Source organism: Aquarana catesbeiana, linkage group LG01 (genome assembly GCF_042186555.1).
Source record: "Aquarana catesbeiana isolate 2022-GZ linkage group LG01, ASM4218655v1, whole genome shotgun sequence".
In the NCBI taxonomy this organism is placed as follows: Eukaryota; Metazoa; Chordata; class Amphibia; order Anura; family Ranidae; genus Aquarana; species Aquarana catesbeiana.
Genome location: NC_133324.1, coordinates 938382319 through 938402070, shown reverse-complemented (window position 1 = coordinate 938402070; position 19752 = coordinate 938382319).

The window sequence follows — 19752 nt, the reverse complement described above, 5'->3', positions numbered from 1 at the left end:
CTGCGATGCCGCAGTGAATTATGGGCCGTGACGCGCCACACGAATTTAGCGCGAACGGCCCATAACGTTCGCAATTCGGCGAACGATCGAACAGCCGATGTTCGAGTCGAACATGGGTTCGACTCGAACACGAAGCTCATCCCTAGTGAGGGCGGTGCCACCCGTCACGTGACCCCATCCCCCTCTGACAAGGGGAAATGCCGGGGTTTCCCAGTGACATGTATGGGTGGCCCCACCCCCCTCTGATGCAACGCAGATCTTGCTTGCTGTTCTACTACACTGTTCTCTGGTTCCCTGACGTTTTGGCTTGTCTGACTATCCGTTTCTGTTCCTGAACTCTGGCTATGTTTTGACTATGTTTACTCTGTTTACATTTTTTTATTATTATTCATGGTTTCTAAGTGAAAAAATATTGCATATATACTGCGCTGTGAATAAATTGTATATAGGTGTAGCGCACTACCCCAGTAGGAGCTGCTAGTTAGTTTGTTCTTTTCTGTAGTATGGCTCCATTACCCCTTCACTGCACGAACCATACAGCAAAGACTCCAGAACAGTAAAACATTAACTTTATTGCTTTATCTTGATGCATGGCAGAATAGAATGTGCAATATATACAGTCTGTATCTTCAAGAAGTATGAGCTGCCTCTACGTCTTTGGTTCCTGTAATGGTGGTTATAACCTTTTCCCTTAGCGAACTGAACAGTGCCTCTCTGAAAAACACTTGGTAATGGATGCTGGAAGTACCAGGCCTCACCTGCCTATGTTGACTCCTGCAATCCCACCATGCCAGTTCAGGAAAAGTCCGGGCATACCCCGATCTACTGCATCCTTTTGACAGCCACTTCCCGCTTCACATGTGCAGATTATATAGAGCCACACTGAATAACTCTTAATCTGCACTTGCTTCCGGTTATACTCTGCATGTCTTCTCCCTCCTGTTTACTGCTACTTCCCAACCATACAGCACTTCCAAATTATGTCCAAAGAACGTTACTCTGAATAAAGTTCTTAGGCTGACTGATTGGATTTCTCCAGGGTGTTAATTCTTTAAGGCCCAACTCCCTGCACAGACTTCTTTATTGACCCGCACACTAACCCTTCCTTTTAGGCATTGATTCTCTAAGCCGAAGATCTGCACCTCCTCCTTTAAGACCCGCACTTTAACACCCTCAAGTCTTTGGAAACACTGTTTTGTGATATCTTTGCTTTCTGAGAGAGCGTTGGCCTGTGCAAACCCTCTACCCTCTGAAGCTCCGCTTCTGCTGCCAAGTGCCTCATGTCCATAAAACAGAGTACGAGAACGGTTGCCGATTACGCCATTGAATTCCGTACTCTGGCAACAGAGGTTGCGTGGAACAATGAGGCCCTCTTGGCTGCTTTTTCTCATGGTCTCTCAGATACCATCAAGGATGAGATAGCAGCCCGAGATATACACTTTCTTCCTTGAACCTTTGCAGGAGCCAGGATGGGCTCCATCCCCTGTCAGCACCAGGGATGAGCCGAACACCCCCCTGTTCGGTTCGCACCAGAACATGCGAACAGGAAAAAAATTCGTTCGAACACGCGAACGCCGTTAAAGTCTATGGGACACGAACATGAATAATCAAAAGTGCTAATTTTAAAGGCTAATATGCAAGTTATTGTCAATAAAAGTGTTTGGGGACCTGGGTCCTGCCCCAGGGGACATGGATCAATGCAAAAAAAAGTTTTAAAAACGGCCGTTTTTTCAGGAGCAGTGATTTTAATAATGCTTAAAGTCAAACAATAAAAGTGTAATATCCCTTTAAATTTCATACCTGGGGGGTGTCTATAGTATGCCTGTAAAGGGGCGCATGTTTCCCGTGTTTAGAACAGTCTGACAGCAAAGTGACATTTTGAAGGAAAAAACACATTTAAAACTACCGCGGCTATTGCATTGCCGACAATACACATAGAAGTTCATTGATAAAAACGGCATGGGAATTCCCCACAGGGCAACCCCGAACCAAAATTAAAAAAAAAAATGATGTGGGAGTCCCCCTAAATTCCATACAAGGCCCTTCAGGTCTGGTATGGATATTAAGGGGAACCCCAGCCAAAATTTAAAAAAAAAAATTGACGTGGGGTTCCCCCTAAATTCCATACCAGACCCTTCAGGTCTGGTATGGATTTTAAGGGGAACCCCGCGCCAAAAAAAAAAAAAAAAACGGCGTGGGGTCCCCCTAAAAATCCATACCAGACCCTTATCCGAGCACGCAACCTGGCAGGCCGCAGGAAAAGAGGGGGGGACGAGAGTGCGGCCCCCCCCCCTCCTGAACCGTACCAGGCCACATGCCCTCAACATTGGGAGGGTGCTTTGGGGTAGCCCCCCAAAACACCTTGTCCCCATGTTGATGAAGACAAGGGCCTCATCCCCACAACCCTGGCCGGTGGTTGTGGGGGTCTGCGGGCGGGGGGCTTATCGGAATCTGGAAGCCCCCTTTAACAAGGGGACCCCCAGATCCCGGCCCCCCCCCCTGTGTGAAATGGTAAGGGGGTACTTACCCCTACCATTTCACTAAAAAACTGTCAAAAATGTTAAAAATGACAAGAGACAGTTTTTGACAATTCCTTTATTTAAATGCTTCTTCTTTCTTCCTTCATCTTCTTCTTCTTCTGGTTCTTCTGGCTCTTCTGGTTCTTCCTCCGGCGTTCTCGTCCAGCATCTTCTCCACGGCGTCTTCTATCTTCTTCTCCTCGGGCCGCTCCGCACCCATGGCATGAGGGGGGAGGCTCCCGCTCTTCTCTTCATCTTCTTCTCTTCTTCATCTTCTTCTTCATCTTCTTCTTCTTCTTCTCTTCTTCCTTCTTCTGTTCTTCATGTCTTCTCCAGGCCGCTCCGCAGCCATGCTGTGGCATGGAGGGAGGCTCCCGCTGTGTGACGGCGTCTCTTCGTCTGACGGTTCTTAAATAACGGGGGGCGGGGCCACCCGGTGACCCCGCCCCCCTCTGACGCACGGTGACATGACGGGACTTCCCTGTGGCATTCCCCGTGACGTCACAGGGAAGTCCCTCAAGTCACCGTGCGTCAGAGGGGGGCGGGGTCACCGGATGGCCCCGCCCCCCGTTATTTAAGAACCGTCAGACGAAGAGACGCCGTCACACAGCGGGAGCCTCCCTCCATGCCACAGCATGGCTGCGGAGCGGCCCGGAGAAGACATGAAGAACAGAAGAAGGAAGAAGAGAAGAAGAAGAAGAAGATGAAGAAGAAGATGAAGAAGAGAAGAAGATGAAGAGAAGAGCGGGAGCCTCCCCCCTCATGCCATGGGTGCGGAGCGGCCCGAGGAGAAGAAGATAGAAGACGCCGCGGAGAAGATGCTGGACGAGAACGCCGGAGGAAGAACCAGAAGAGCCAGAAGAACCAGAAGAAGATGAAGGAAGAAAGAAGAAGCATTTAAATAAAGGAATTGTCAAAAACTGTCTCTTGTCATTTTTAACATTTTTGACAGTTTTTTAGTGAAATGGTAGGGGTAAGTACCCCCTTACCATTTCACACAGGGGGGGGGGCGGGATCTGGGGGTCCCCTTGTTAAAGGGGGCTTCCAGATTCCGATAAGCCCCCCGCCCGCAGACCCCCACAACCACCGGCCAGGGTTGTGGGGATGAGGCCCTTGTCTTCATCAACATGGGGACAAGGTGTTTTGGGGGGCTACCCCAAAGCACCCTCCCAATGTTGAGGGCATGTGGCCTGGTACGGTTCAGGAGGGGGGGGGCCGCACTCTCGTCCCCCCCTCTTTTCCTGCGGCCTGCCAGGTTGCGTGCTCGGATAAGGGTCTGGTATGGATTTTTGGGGGGACCCCACGCCGGTTTTTTTTTTTTTTTTTGGCGCGGGGTTCCCCTTAAAATCCATACCAGACCTGAAGGGTCTGGTATGGAATTTAGGGGGAACCCCACGTCAATTTTTTTTTTACATTTTGGCTGGGGTTCCCCTTAATATCCATACCAGACCTGAAGGGCCTTGTATGGAATTTAGGGGGACCCCCACATCATTTTTTTTTTTTTAATTTTGGTTCGGGGTTGCCCTGTGGGGAATTCCCATGCCGTTTTTATCAATGAACTTCTATGTGTATTGTCGGCAATGCAATAGCCGCGGGTAGTTTTAAATGAGTTTTTTCCTTCCAAATGTCATTTTGCTGTCAGACTGTTCTAAACACAGGAAACATGCGCCCCTTTACAGGCATACTATAGACACCCCCCAGGTACGAAATTTAAAGGGATATTACACTTTTATTGTTTGACTTTAAGCATTAATAAAATCACTGTTCCTGAAAAAACGTCCGTTTTTAAAACTTTTTTTTGCATTGATCCATGTCCCCTGGGGCAGGACCCGGGTCCCCAAACACTTTTTATGACAATAACTTGCATATAAGCCTTTAAAATTAGCACTTTTGATTTCTCCCATAGACTTTTAAAGGGTGTTCCACGGCATTCGAATTTGCCGCGAACACCCCAAATTGTTCGCTGTTCGGCGAACTTGCGAACAGCCAATGTTCGAGTAGAACATGAGTTCGACTCGAACTCGAAGCTCATCCCTAGTCAGCACTCTAGCAGCAGGTGCACTATCTACATACCCCCTCCCTATCGAGCCTGAGCAGCCTGCACACTTTTCCCAGGTCACATTGTCTGCTGGTGCTCCCCAACATGGTCTTGGTGCAGTCTGTCTTTAAGATGGGAGGCCTGTGGCTTTCGAATCAAGAGCCCTCACTGATACTGAAGCACACTAAGCACAAATAGAGAAGGAATTATTGGGACTAGTATTTGCCTGTGTAAAATTCCATGATTAGATCTATGGCGCCCTGTGACTGTGGAGACGGATCATCAGCCACTCATAAGCATACTGAGAAAACCCCTGCACACAGCATCTGTGCGAATACAAGGAATGATGCTAAAGCTTCAACGCTACGACCTGAATGTAATCTATAAACGAGGCTGTGAACTGTTTGTTGCGGATGCTCCTTCACGTGAACACCTCCCCACTTCTGATAACTCTGGAGCTATTGAGGATTATGATGTGTTTGCTCTGGATGGGGTGTTGTCACCCAGAAGGATTCAGGAACTAAAGCAAGAAACACAGGCAGATGCCACCTGTCAGCGCCTCCTGGACATCATTCTCAACGGGTGGCCTGGCTCCTTTAAGGAAATACCACATGATATCCGACCATTCTACTCTATGAGGGATGAATTGACAGTGGATGATGGAATGTTAATGTGCCTGTAAAGTGGCACATCTGTAACATGCATAAAACATGCTGCAGCAAAAATTAAATTTCTTAAGAAAAAAAAAAAATGAGTCGAATCCCATTTACAATTGCCGGCCGGCTATTGAAAAAATAAAGAAAAAAATGGTGTGTGGTCCCCCCAGTCCATACCAGACCCTTTAGGACTGGTACAGATTTAGAGGGGAACCCCAAGGCAAAAATTGTTTTAAAAAATGATGTGGGGTCCCCCAAAATTCCATACCAGACCCTTATCTGGACATGCAGCCTGGGATGTCAGGAAAGGGGGGGTCAAATGAGCACCCCCCCTTCTGAACCATACCAGGCCACATGGCCTCAACATGGGGGGTGGGTGCTTTGGGGTGGGTGGGTGCTTTGGGGACAAGGGTCTCTTCCCCACAACCCTGGGCTGTGGTTGTGGGGTCTATGGGTGGAAGCTTATCAGAATCTGGAAGCCCCCTCTAACAAGGGGGCCCCCAGATACCTCCCTCCCCATGTAAATGAGTATCAGGTACAATTTATTAAAAAAATAAAAAATAGTGTTCCTCAGTGTAATGCCCCGTACTTTTGGGATTCTGATGGTGATGTAGTTTGAAGTGTCTGGAGACATTGTGGGATTTCAGGCCTTTTTTAATGTTGTTAACATGCTCAGCGAGCCTCACATGTAGGGGTCTGGATGTCCTCCCAATATACTGGAGCCCGGGCAGACACTTCAAACTACATCACCATCAGAATCCCAAAAGTCTAAGATTCTGGGGTATAGAGAGGGTCACGAGACACTGGAGGGGGGGGAATTTCATAAGGCAATTGAGCAAACGAGAATCATATTGGATTTTTGAAACCAGGGCTCTTTGCCCTGAAGGGTTAAACGTGGATTTTGACACGAATTGCTTTATATCAGACCGTTAAGTGTCCTTCAGTTGATTTTTTATGTATTTGATTTTTTATGTACTTTATTTTGATGACAGTGGCCGCGGATGACTCATATTTTTATCTTCATTTTATTTCAAATTAATTGTTGTGTAATTGTATTTACACTATTTTAAATTAATTTTTTATATTATATGGAATTAATTTTGATGTTTTATATCTTGGGCTTGTACATATCCCTGTTTGGGATTAGTGCATTTGTCCTGCTCAGGATTGATCTTATTTGCAGATGTATAAGGGTGAAATTTCCGTTCACTCATTTATTCTCATTCAGGTGTCACATCCGGATTGACTTCCGGGTGTGCTTGAGGTCTTTCACGCTCAGTGTACTGTTGCCATGGCTACGTACCTAGCATATAGCGCGGGTGCCCACGACGTCCCTCATCTGCTGATGAAGTCCCCGCCCACTGGGACGCAACGCGTTCAGAATGAGGAACGTTGTGACGTCACCCGCGGCCACTGCGCATCTGCTAAGCTGTTTGGAAGATCGGTGGATCTTCGTTTTGCCTGTACCAAGTACTACATATGTGAGTGTTTCGATGTTACTTCTTAAAATAAAGCTTTTACCATACGGAGAGCACTATCCTTTTGCCATTTTTATTTCATATGGCCGTATTGGAGTTCCTGTACCTGGTCCTTGACTGATGTGCTGCATATTCATTGGTTTATGTTAAAGGCGTTTGTGACCCTCTATAATCTAAGGGTCCATTACATCAGGTGAGAGGCCAATTGTTACCGTGGTGGTGGGCTCCTGGAATCACCGTTTTTGCAAGCATGCATTTCTCCTCACTTTGAAGATTCTTGTGTATTGGATATTTGGACTGATTACACACACACTGTGGTGGAATGTATTGTGCTTTTAGTCCTCTCATCCCACTTATTTACTAGCGCTGCACTTTCTGATTTGTTGTGTTAACTGAGGGATTTGAATTTTGACCCTGGTGTACAGCTGCTGTTCTTATTATTTACTATTTCGCGCTGATTCATTTCCTACATTTAATACTATAGACACCCCCCAGGTACGATATTTAAAGGAACATTTCAGTTTTTTTTTTTTACTTTAAGCATCATTAAAATCACTGCTCCCGAAAAAACGTCCGTTTTTAAAAGTTTTTTTTGCATTGATACATGTCCCCTGGGGCAGGCCCCGGTCCCCAAACCCTTTTTAGGACAATACCATGCAAATTAGCCTTTAAAATTAGCACTTTTGATTTCGAAAGTTCGAGTCCCATAGACGTCAATGGGGTTCTAACGTTCGTGCAAATTTTCGGTCCGTCCGCAGGTTCTGGTGCGAACCGAACCAGGGCTGTTCGGCTCATCCCTACTGGGCACCAGCACCAGTGCCTAAAGCCCAATTTTTCTGCTTAACTTTTCTGCTTAATTTTTCTGTTTAACAGAGGCATGTAATTACAATTTTTGCTGTAATATTTTGCAGCAGGGCCCGTTCCTGTGCTCAAAAAGAGTATCTGTGAAGCTTTACAGTGTTCTGGTACCACCAACACCTAAGGCCCAAATTTCTGCAGAGTATATAGGGCAGGCCGTATAGTATATACAGGCTGTCCCTTACTTTCAAACATCCGACTTACAAATGGAGGGAGACGGGGGCGTGGCCAACTGCCGGGCAAGATGGACGTGTAATCACACAGCTCCTGCACCGACCGGACTATAAACCGACATCCCCGCTATTCTGGTAACCCCCAGCGACTACTGAGACCACCGGAACACTGGCTTACCCCCACACATCATCTGAGATGAACCGCAAAAGAAAAGAATACCGTCAGCCTAAGAAACTGACAGATTACTACAGACAGCCGAAAATCCAAGATGGCGCCCGCGGCCCTGAATGCGGAATTTCGGCGGCCTATACAGATCTCCCTGATGCAGATGACCTGCTAATATCCCCACAACTTCACTCTCTGGATGCCTCACCATCATCCCCTGCTTCCTCGACCAGCAACAGCCCAGCAAAAACGCGGATGCGCCTGGATGCAGATTCAGCACTGTCTGAGGTGAGCCCTGTGCCTGATGCAGCCCCAGCTCATCCATCCCCCATAGCGGCCTTTCCTACCACTAACCAGCCTGTATTAGACACTACTATGAAGGAGATGCTCATCTCTCTTCAGAGCTCCCTTCACAATGACATATCTAATATGTTCCTCAGATTCTCCTCACAAATGAACCAGATGGGACATAAAATGAATATTGTTGAGAAACAGATGGGAGAAATGACCGAAACGGTCAATGATCTAGTAGATGCCCATGATCATACACGTGATGAACAGCAATGGATGAGGGCCAAAATGGCGGACCTCGAGGACAGGTCCCGTCGTAATAATGTCAAAATCAGAGGGGTCCCTGAGTCTGTCCTACCGCATGATCTAAACACATATGCCAGGAAATTGATTTCCATGCTCCTGCCTGATCTCACCCCCATGGAAACCATAATCGACCGCATTCACCGCCTCCCTAAACCCCCGCATCTCCCGCCCGAAGTCCCACGTGATATTCTGATGAGAATTCATTTTTTTCATACTAAAGACCAACTTCTATTCAAATCGAGACATCTGGACAAGCTGCCTGCCCCGTATACTCACCTCCAACTGTACGCTGACCTCTCGCAGCATACTCGTCAATTAAGGAGACAACTGAACACCATTACCAAACCACTTAATAACCACAAGATCCCCTACCAATGGGGCTTTCCCACCAAAATCATAGTCACAAAGAACGGGACCAAGCATAATATCTCCACAGTAGAGGAAGGACTCAAATTACTCCATCTATGGGGAATTATCCCCGATTCACCCAAAACAGCACAAATAAACCGCAAAGAAAACTCTCCTCACCCCGCTGACAACCGTCACTCCGGTAAGCACTAATCTATACCTGAATAGTGGGCCCACAAATGACCCACTTTACCACAACTCCGGTCGGATGCCTTGCTCGTTGCAACTTGCTCCACGAACTTGTTCCCCACAATAACACAGCAGTACCAGTTTACTTGACTGCTGTCAGTTCTTGTATTTTTGTATACCATTTTTTTTTTTTTTTTTTCCCCTACTAAACTTTTACTTTTCTCCTTACCCTAAGTTTTCCTTACCCACCATCTCTTCTTCCTGAGAGCACACGAACGAAAAAGGACACGAGTACCTCGAACACCGGTCTTTTCTACGTAACAGCACTTATCTACTAACTGTAAGTAAGAACTTGTCACATACTCTATCTTACATCATCCGCCACGATGACCAAATTCCTCTCACTGAATGCCAAAGGGCTAAATCACCCAGTAAAAAGAGCCTCACTATGGCGCACAGCCCTGAAATCCTCGTGCGACATCATCTGTGTGCAAGAAACGCACTTTAAAAGATCTGCAATACCACACTGCAGTAACAAATCCTTTCCCCATATTTACCACGCTCCAGGCCCCACTAAGAAAAATGGAGTTCTAATAGCAATCAAACATACAATCAACTTTACGCTCCATAATAGTATGATTGATGAAGACGGCAGATATCTGGCCCTAGATTGTACCCTGGACAATACTAGATATACTATTGTCACGGTGTATGCGCCCAACACTAAACAAATCAAATTCCTTTCTAAGCTGATGCCCAAAATAGCTAAATTCCGTCAAGGAAACCTCGTTATCTGCGGAGATTTCAACATCGTCCCAGATAACTCTTTAGATGCCTCCTCACGCACGACTAGACTTGCCTCACCTATGGGACAGTTCCTAAGAAACCATGATTTATATGATGTATGGAGATGCCACCATCCCACTGAGAGGGACTACTCCTTCCTTTCCCATCGACACAACTCATACACCAGAATCGATTACTTCCTAGTCGACAAGTGGACTCTACCGAAAATTTCTGAGTCATCTTTAGACACGATAACATGGTCCGACCATGCCCCAGTGACCATAACCATCACATCTTTGCCTACCTCTTCACCTACGAAGCTATGGAGAGCTAATGCCTCAATTATTCAATCACCTGAACATTCAGCCACAATCCGTCAACATTTGGAAGAATTTTTTGATCTGAATCAGGGTTCGACTTCAAGCAACACTATTTTATGGAACGCTCACAAAGCGGTCATCAGAGGGATTCTTATCCAAATAGGAGCTAGAGAGAAAAGGAGGAGATCACAGCGTCTTGACACCATCACCTCCCAAATTAAAACAACAGAAGCCCAAAACCAATTAACTCCCGATCCTGCCCTTAGAGAAAAACTTGTACTTCTCAGACAAGAATTAAGGAACCTATTACTAGAAACATATGATAGAGCCCAAAAAAGATTTAAAGCGAATCACTACTCCACTGGAAATAAGGCAGGGAAAGCCATGGCACTCAGAATCAAAGGTCATCATATTAAAAACAAAATATCTCACCTTCATCATCCCTCCACACAACAAAAACTGATAGATCCTCAAGCTATAGCAGAAGCGTTTAGTCATTACTACGAAACACTTTATAATCTAAACAATGATTCCACTATTAGCCAACCATGCCCAGAAGACATAGAAAACTTTTTGAAAGAAATTAATCTCCCACAAGTCTCCCCCGATCAACTAACAATGCTAAATGCTCCATTCTCTACAATGGAAGTTTTAGATACCATCACATCCCTGCCATCCAACAAATCCCCTGGACCGGATGGTCTCACCGGGGAGTACTATAAACAATTCAGTACCATCCTAGCCCCTTTTTTAGCTCAAATGTGCAATGACGCTGCCTCCTCCTCTTCTCTCCCACAGGAAATGTTAAATGCATTAATCATTACGTTACCGAAGCCAGGCAAGGATCCTACCTCTCCGCAAAACTTTAGACCCATATCACTTCTGAATGTTGACACAAAAATTTACGCCAAACTCATAGCAAACAGGTTAGTAAATATTATGCCTTCACTAATCCACCCTGATCAATCCGGGTTCACAAAAGGTAGGCAAGCGTTTGATGCAACCCGCAGACTCATTAATATAATACACATTGCGGAGTCTGAACGAACGCCTTCTCTGCTTCTCTCCCTGGATGCAGAGAAGGCGTTCGATAGAGTCAATTGGACCTATCTCCAAGCTACACTCCGTAAATTCGGTCTCCAAGGCCACATTCTTTCCGCAATAATGGCTTTGTACTCAAAACCTTCAGCCCAGGTCTATACCTCTGAGATGCTATCCAAACCATTTCCAGTTTCTAATGGCACTCGTCAGGGCTGCCCCCTATCGCCCATCATCTTCAATTTAGTAATGGAACCCCTGGCCGAACATATTAGATTAAACAAGTCCATTACAGGATTCCAAATTGGAAAATTGGAACACAAGATCAATCTATTTGCTGACGACGTCATCATGATGGTAACCAACCCCATATCCTCCCTGGCTTCGATACAATCTGTATTACAAAGATTTAGTACCATTTCTTATTACAAGGTCAACGAAAACAAGTCATATATTCTAGACCTAGGTTTAGATGCCATAACTAGCAACCTTCTACATAACTTCTATACATATCCATGGGCAGACACAGGTATATCATATCTAGGAATTACACTCACCAAATGCACCAGCAACCTTTTTGCTAGCAACTACTTGGAAATGAAACAGATGCTTATTAAGGAAACCTCCAAACTGTCAAAATTTGAATTCTCTTGGGCTGGCAGACTAGCTGCCTTTAAAATGCTCATACTCCCTAGATTGCTCTACACATTCCGCACACTACCTATTCCACTTACTAACTCGTACCTCCAATCGCTACAATCCATTATACACCACTACATGTGGCAAGGCAAGAAACCCAGATGTAGTCACGCCAAAACTACCAAACACAAATTAGCGGGTGGCCTGGGATATGTAGATGTTAAAGATTATTATCTAGCCACCATTCTATCTCAAATGACGGAATGGATACACACACACCCATCCACACTATGGGGAAACATCGAAAATACCATGACTCCAGGGCCCAACCTTAAATACTGGCTATTCAGCACTACAACTAAACACACAAATCTTTGCTTACACTCACCGACCATCCGAGCTTCAGTTAAAGCCTGGTTGATATTACACTCTACAAAATGGTCCCAATTACCCACCAAAATCATCCCAATACCTACACAAACCCTACAATTACTGACACCTGATTTGAACATTCCCAAATGGTTAGCAGACCAAAATACCTGCACCTCAGAACTCAGGTCTATGATACTTCATAAACCCTTTACCCAACTCCAATCACAATACCAAGCACCCTCCAAAGATTTCCTTACTTACGCCAGGATTCAACAATGCCTCTCAGCCCACCCACGATTAGAAGGAGCAGTGCCACTTAAAATATGGAACTACTACTTCTCTAACAACACGCCTACCAAAGGCACTTCACTAATATATTCCACACTACAAGAAAAAACGGTATTCCACAAATCTAAACCATACACAGACTGGGAAAAAGAATTACAGATTCAGTTCTCTGAACATCAATGGCAAAAGGCCCTACAAGCCATTTACAGATCCACTAGCTGCACCTCTCTCTGGGAATTAATGCATAAAATACACCTAAGATGGTATCTAACACCACAAAGACTGACCAAATTCCAACCACAATCCTCATCCAAGTGTTGGAGAGAATGTAACCACATAGGCACCCTATCCCACATTCTATGGTCATGTCCAGCCTTAAAAGACCTCTGGACAGAGGTGGAACACCTTATACAAGATATCTGTCACCTTCCCATCACACTTACCCCACAACTGGCCATACTGAACTTAACTACTGATTTACTGCCACCACCTTTCAGACTAGTGGTTACACACATACTCCTAGCTACCAGATTACTCATAACTAGACGATGGAAAACAACTTTAACCCCAACGCTGTCTGAAGTCATTACACTAGTTCACTCCCATTACGCGTATGAATCAATTATGTCACAAGGAAAACCCTCATACTCCAAAACCCACAAGCTATGGCACCCCTGGTCTAACTGGTACACACAAAAACTTACCTGATAATTTTTCTGATACTACTAACACATACTCGAACCTCGTTGCTCTGCTCACTGAATATATAGCACTGCTCTCTACCTCCCTCCCCCACTCATCTTGTCCCCTACCCCCCTCTCCACTCCCCTCCCCTCCTTTTTATTTCTATTTTTGTTCCAACTACCTTCTTTACTAATCTATCTTACACGTTACATACAGTTTATTACGAGTACAAATGCTATCATGAGTACTCTCAAGTTCTCCAAGGATTCTGGACATGTACCGATCCATTCACATCCTCACACTTGAAAGTTCTACATTCTACACTTCTATGTTACCACCATCCTTTGGTTAAAACTGTTCAAGTTATCATACGTTGGCAAATAATTTACTTTATTGAACTATCTTTACACCAAGGAGAATGAAGGATCCCCTAAGCACCCATGTCACAGCATGAGCCCTTATGGGGTGCATGGGATTAATAACCCACACACATTATCTTACCTTCATCACCTATCATAGTTCTTATGTTTAAATCTCGACTAACGAATAAATACTGCTATGTAATTATCTTGATTAGATTGCAATTTGAATACGACTTATGACAATGACTGTCAATATTGTACTTAATTCTTCAATAAAAATATTGAAACAAATGGAGGGAGACAACAGGAATTGAGAGGAAATCTACCCCTAGGAAGGGAAATTCTCTCCTGTAGGAGTTAATATGGGAAAAAGATGTCTCCACTGATGCTTTATTATCACCAATCCTTATTTCCCTCAAAACCCCAAATTTTCAAAATCCAATTGTCATTGGGACAGAAAGTGAGGTGAAATCTTCTGAACAGGGGCACAGACAGCAAAACAAATGTTACAGGGGTGATGATAACCTTTCCCTATGTTATCCAAAAAGCTTAAAAATTGATTTTTTGGCTGGAGCTACACTTAAAAAATGTACCTGTTCCAAATTACAAACAGATTCAACTTAACAACAAACCTACAGTCCCTGTCTTGTTTGGACCACCTGTATACTGCTGTTCAGAGTATATAGGGCCTGGGGGCCCCACGACCAAAAGGGCATGGTAATGGGCTGGGGGGTTACCCATGCCGTTTTTCTCAATAATTTTCATCCATATTGCCGGGACCCGACATTACATTACAGCCGCAAGCAGTTTTAAATGACTTTTATACCTTTAGAAATGTCATTTTGTGCAGGGACTGTTCTAAACGCGCCACTTTACCCGCTTCCCGACCGCCTCATGCAGATATACTTCGGCAGAAGGGCACGTACAGGCATAATCAGTACCTGTACATTGCCCTTTAAGAGGCGGCTTGCAGACATGCACCCTTGGGAGCTCCATGAGTCAGATCACGGGTCCCGCGGACTTGATGCCTGTGGGGATACCCACGATCGTCTCACGGAGAGGAAGAATGGGGAGATGCTAATGTAAACAAGCATCTCCCCGTTCTGCCTAGTGACACTGTCACTGATCACAGCTCCCTGTGATCGGGAGCAGTGATCAGTGATGTGTCACTCGTAGCCACGCCCCTAACAGTTAGAATCACTCCCTAGGACACACGTAACCCTTTCCTAGCCCCCTAGTGGTTAACCCCTTCACTGCCAGTATCATTTTTACAGTAATCAATGCATTTTTATAGCACTGATCGCTGTATAAATGGCAATGGTCCCAAAAATGTGTCAAAATTGTCCAATGTGTCCGCCATAATGTCGCAGTCACAATAAAATTCGCAGATCACCGCCATTACTAGTAAAAAAAATAATAATAAAAATGCTATAAATCTATCCCCTATTTTGTAGACGCTATAACTTTTGCGCAAACCAATCAATATATGCTTATTGCGATTTTTTTACCAAAAATATGTAGAAGAATACATATCAGCCTAAACTGAGAAAAAAAAATATTTAAAAAAAAAAAAGGGGATATTTATTACAGCAAAAACGACAAAATATTTTTTTTTTTCAAAATTGTCGCTCTGTTTTTTGTTTATAGCGCAAAACATAAAAACCGCAGAGGCGATCAAATACCACCAAAAGAAAGCTCTATTTGTGGGAAAAAAAGGACGTCAATTTTGTTTGGGTGCAACATCGCACGACCGCGCAATTGTCAGTTAAATCGACACAGTGCCGAATCGCAAAAAAATGGCCCAGTCATTCTGCAGCCAAATCTTCCGGGGCTGAAGTGGTTAAATATTGGTGCTACATTGGCTTTTCTCCAATCAGCTGCTACCATTCCAGTCAGTAGACTGTTCGTAAAAATTAGGAACAATGGTCTGACATTTACTTGACTGAGTTCCTTAACCACTTCAATACCAGGGACTTTTGCCCCTTCCTGCCCAGGACAATTTTCAGCTTTCAGCGCTGTCACACTTTGAATGACAATTGTGCGGTCATGTAACACTGTACCTAAACTAAATTTTTCTTCCCACAAATAAAGCTTTTTTTTGGTGGTATTTGATTACCTCCAGGGTTTTTATTTTTTGGTAAAAAACCTAAAAAAAAAGAAATTATGTTTTTCTTAGTTTCTGTCATAAAAGTTTGTTTTCTCCTTCACTGATGGGCGCTGATGAGGCAGCACTGATAAGGTGGCACTGATGGGCACTGATGAGGAGGCAGTGATACGTAGAATTGATGGGCACTGATAGGCAGCACTGATATTCAGCACTGATAGGCACCGATAGGCTGCACTGATAGGTGGCATTGATTGGCACTGACAGATGGCACTGATTGACACTAATAGATAGCACTGATGGGCAGCACTGATGATGAGGTACTGACAGGTGTTACTGCTGGGCACTGATTGGCACTGTGGTGGGCTCTGATTCGCACTGTGGTGAGCACTAATTGGCACTGTGGTGGGCACTGAGAGATTTTCTTGAGGGGGCACTGACTGGCAGCTGTTGGACACTGATTGGCAGGTGATGGGCACATCTGATGGGTGCTGTGCTAATAATCAATAATCAGCACAGACCCCCCCCCCCGACAGGGAGAGCCGCCGATCGGCTTTCCCTGTCAGCGGTGTAATGGAAATTTGTAAGTTCTGTATATAATTGTATTGTATTTTGTATGTATTGCACACTGCCCTCACTGTGCAACAGCACTAATAATGTTTTCAGTAAATGTTTACATTCTTTCGAGTCCTGATTAGAATAAGCCTGCCTATGTAACGCCCCTTGTTACGATAAACCTACAATTGTAATATTAATGTGATACCTACGTAATCATGTGCATAAAAACCTTCAATTGCGTCATAATAAAGCAGAACAGTAATTTGGAAAGATTCTGAGCGTATCTTTTGTGTCTGTTCCCTACTGCAGTAGTTATTATTAATTTGGAACCACTAATCAATATGAGGATAGGAGTTGCCTATCATCAATTCAACCGAGTCAGCATGGCGAGCCAGCCAGGAGGGGATTCCAGGTGACCCTGAGTATCCGAAAAGAGGAGCTTGAGACGATCCGGGAATTTCTGATAATCAGCCGGCTGAGGTAAGCCTTTTGCTTACATTTGAGTTATCAGACTTCCTTGATCGGTAAGGCATTTTCGGGACAAAGGGTACCTATTTTACTCCCCTTAATCGAACTGTATTGATTGGTGGTTATATGTTATGTTGTCCCTGTCTATTGTCCATCGGAGTGTTATAGATAAGAAAGGGAAGAATAGTGCTGTTCACAGGTATATGTAGTACATCTGCTAGATAAAGTAGTTTAGAGGCAAGAGGGTATAGGCACAAGTAGAGAAGAGAGAAGACTGGCCAGTCATTATGGGCATTGAATTAAGTAAGGGAATGAAGGGTAAGAGACCCTCAAAAATGCCCAGCGCAAGAGGAGCGCTATATATGAACCAAAGGTGCGGTTCCGCCTATACTGAGCCCCTAGATTAATGGTTAGAGTGGACAGGGATCCACATTGGGTAACTGGGTTACCAAAGTCCACAGGGACTAAGAATCACACAGAGTAAACAGCTAGAGAAACAGCTATCTATGTGAGCAGGATGGATCAAGGGTGACATTAACACTAGACAGAAAGGGACATTTTCATGTTAAGTTGTGGGATGAATTTGGGGTCAGGCACTACAACTATTAGAGTCAGAAACAGAGAAATGAGAGGTAAAACAGAATACTTTATATGTTGTCAGAGAGGGAAGATGGGATGAGCACTCTGGCTCCCCATCTGATCATAGAATCATAGAAGCTAGATATAAAAGTTATTTAAACAAAATAAGGAAAGCAGAATTTAGGCAGGGAAATATTAAAGAGTTAAAAGAAAGTGAGAGAATGATATGCATGTGTTGTGCACAAATGGGAAAAATGTAAGCGATTTTAGAGAGATATTGGTGTATGCGTGTGCGAATGCTGGGACCTTTAGTTCTATTGCTTGTGTGTGTCATGTACGCAGATGTGACCCCCTCCTTTGTGCTCTCCTGAAAGAAATGTGGCTGGGATGAGAGGTCAGTGATAAGCTGGAAGGACATCATGCCAATTCCAGTTTTTTAGACAAAACATTTATAACAAAATGTGCCGGGTTAACGAATCTAATGGTAAACAATGTGATCACAATTATTTTGAATCTGTTTTCCAAACATGGTAAAATGAAGGTTACATTTAACCGTGTATTACACAAATTGAATATCCTTTGATAGTGGAAACACTGCATTTAAAAAAGGGAAATTAAGTAAAATTAAGTAATAATGAGTATTAATTTCTAATATGAGTTTAACAATTATATAGATATATTGAAACTGGTTTAGACAACCTTTGGTTGGAAATGAAATCCAGGTTAATGGGGAAATTTGTAATGAATGAGATTAGTTTAGATTAAGATAACAATTTTGTAATTTTACATTTATACAATAAGCTCTTATTGAGAGAAAAAAAAGATTAAGATGAGGTTGTTATTTTGAATAAAGCTGCCATAATATTTAACAAAGCCAAGATGGATGGAATACATAAGAAGTTCTTCTATAAAAATGAAATTTTAAGGTTTTTGATAATAACTTGATGTGCGGTCCATGATGTAAGAGTAATAATAGATAAAATTTAAATATAACAGACCCATCACATCAAGTCCACACACCCTGTTAGGATAGATGCCGCCTGCAGCCAGTTGTTTTATAGTTTTTGATGCTTTCTGGTCCATCATACAGATTCTTGGTCCTTTTGTTTTTATTTATTTTTATTTTTGAAATCCAAAGCAGAATGTGTGGATTGTGAAATGATGTGCCCCTTTTTCTTGTAAGTACAGTGGTATAAGCAGAAGAATATTTTGGATTTATGGGCATCTCTCCATGACCGCAGGGTATTGTTATCATTTATTATAATATTGCCAGGAAAAAGTTGTCTTTTGAAACATGAAACTGGAGTTCTTACACAAATAGTGTGATAGAAAACAAGACATTGTAATATATTTATGCAAGCTGGACCCAGTAATGAAGGGTTCATCCCGATATATCAGAGCTGTAGCTTTTATGCAAAGGTGCTATTAGACAAAGTTAGATATTGTTTTGGTCAATGGTCCGACATTCTGTGCAGCAAATTTACAGCTAACTAAATGTTTGTCTAATGAAAGGTTTAAAATATGAGTTTGTTTATGTACAAATCTAACAATGAAAAACGCGTACATTTATTCAAAAGAAAGGAAAAGACGCATGTGTTAAATTGATGACATAGGAATCATCTGCTGTGAGCCCAGTGCAGGACACACTCCCTGAAGACCCAGATATTACATTTTTTGTAGATTTGAGTATGCAGTTTATCACCCAGAAGGATACTCTGTATTCAAAGTCATTGGATCCTTTTTCCCCAGCTCAAGAAGCAGAGCTCCATGTTTTAGCAAAGCCTGTGAGCTATAAAAAGAGTGTATATTTATATAGATAGTCGAGATATAGAGAGCTTTTGGTTCCATTTGAAGGGCCAGAAGTTTGTTTTTACTTCGGCAGGTAAACCAATAAAGCATGCCAAGTTAATTTGATTGGCTGTTTTCAGCCTTCCAGGTTCTTGCTGAGGTAGCCATATTAACTTTCACACATGGAAGCAGACCAGGTGACTCTAAGGATGCTACATTTACAGCCCCGGACACTTGATGGGTCTGTGCAACTCACAGATTCCACCCTAGTTCTGGCCCAGTATAGCTGGGAATAATAATTATACTTTAAGGACCCCAGAACGAGAAGAACAAGTGGTCCACAGGGGGCAACTTCTTATGAAACAGGACTTTGGAAAAGGTGATCATTTATGTCTGCCAGCCACTCTTTTCCCTTCAGCTTGACACATGGACCGTGTCATCAGTCACAAGCAGTTATGGCTGCCTTAGTAAATGAGCGTGGGATAGAGCCAGGGTTCACCACAGTTGTTTTTATAACACACCACTTCTTGTTTTACCTGTTACCAAAGGTGTTACCAAAAGCTGAACATCCCTCCCAGAGATTACATAAAAGATATATCCAGATGCCCAAGTCAGGATCTTACGAGTATGCATTTTGTCTGTATGGACATGTTTTTTGGATGTCCAGTGGCAAATGCTACTGCAAAGGCCACAGTAAAAAGTGTTATCAGAAGTAGTTTGTAAGTACAGAGTGCCAGGGAGTAC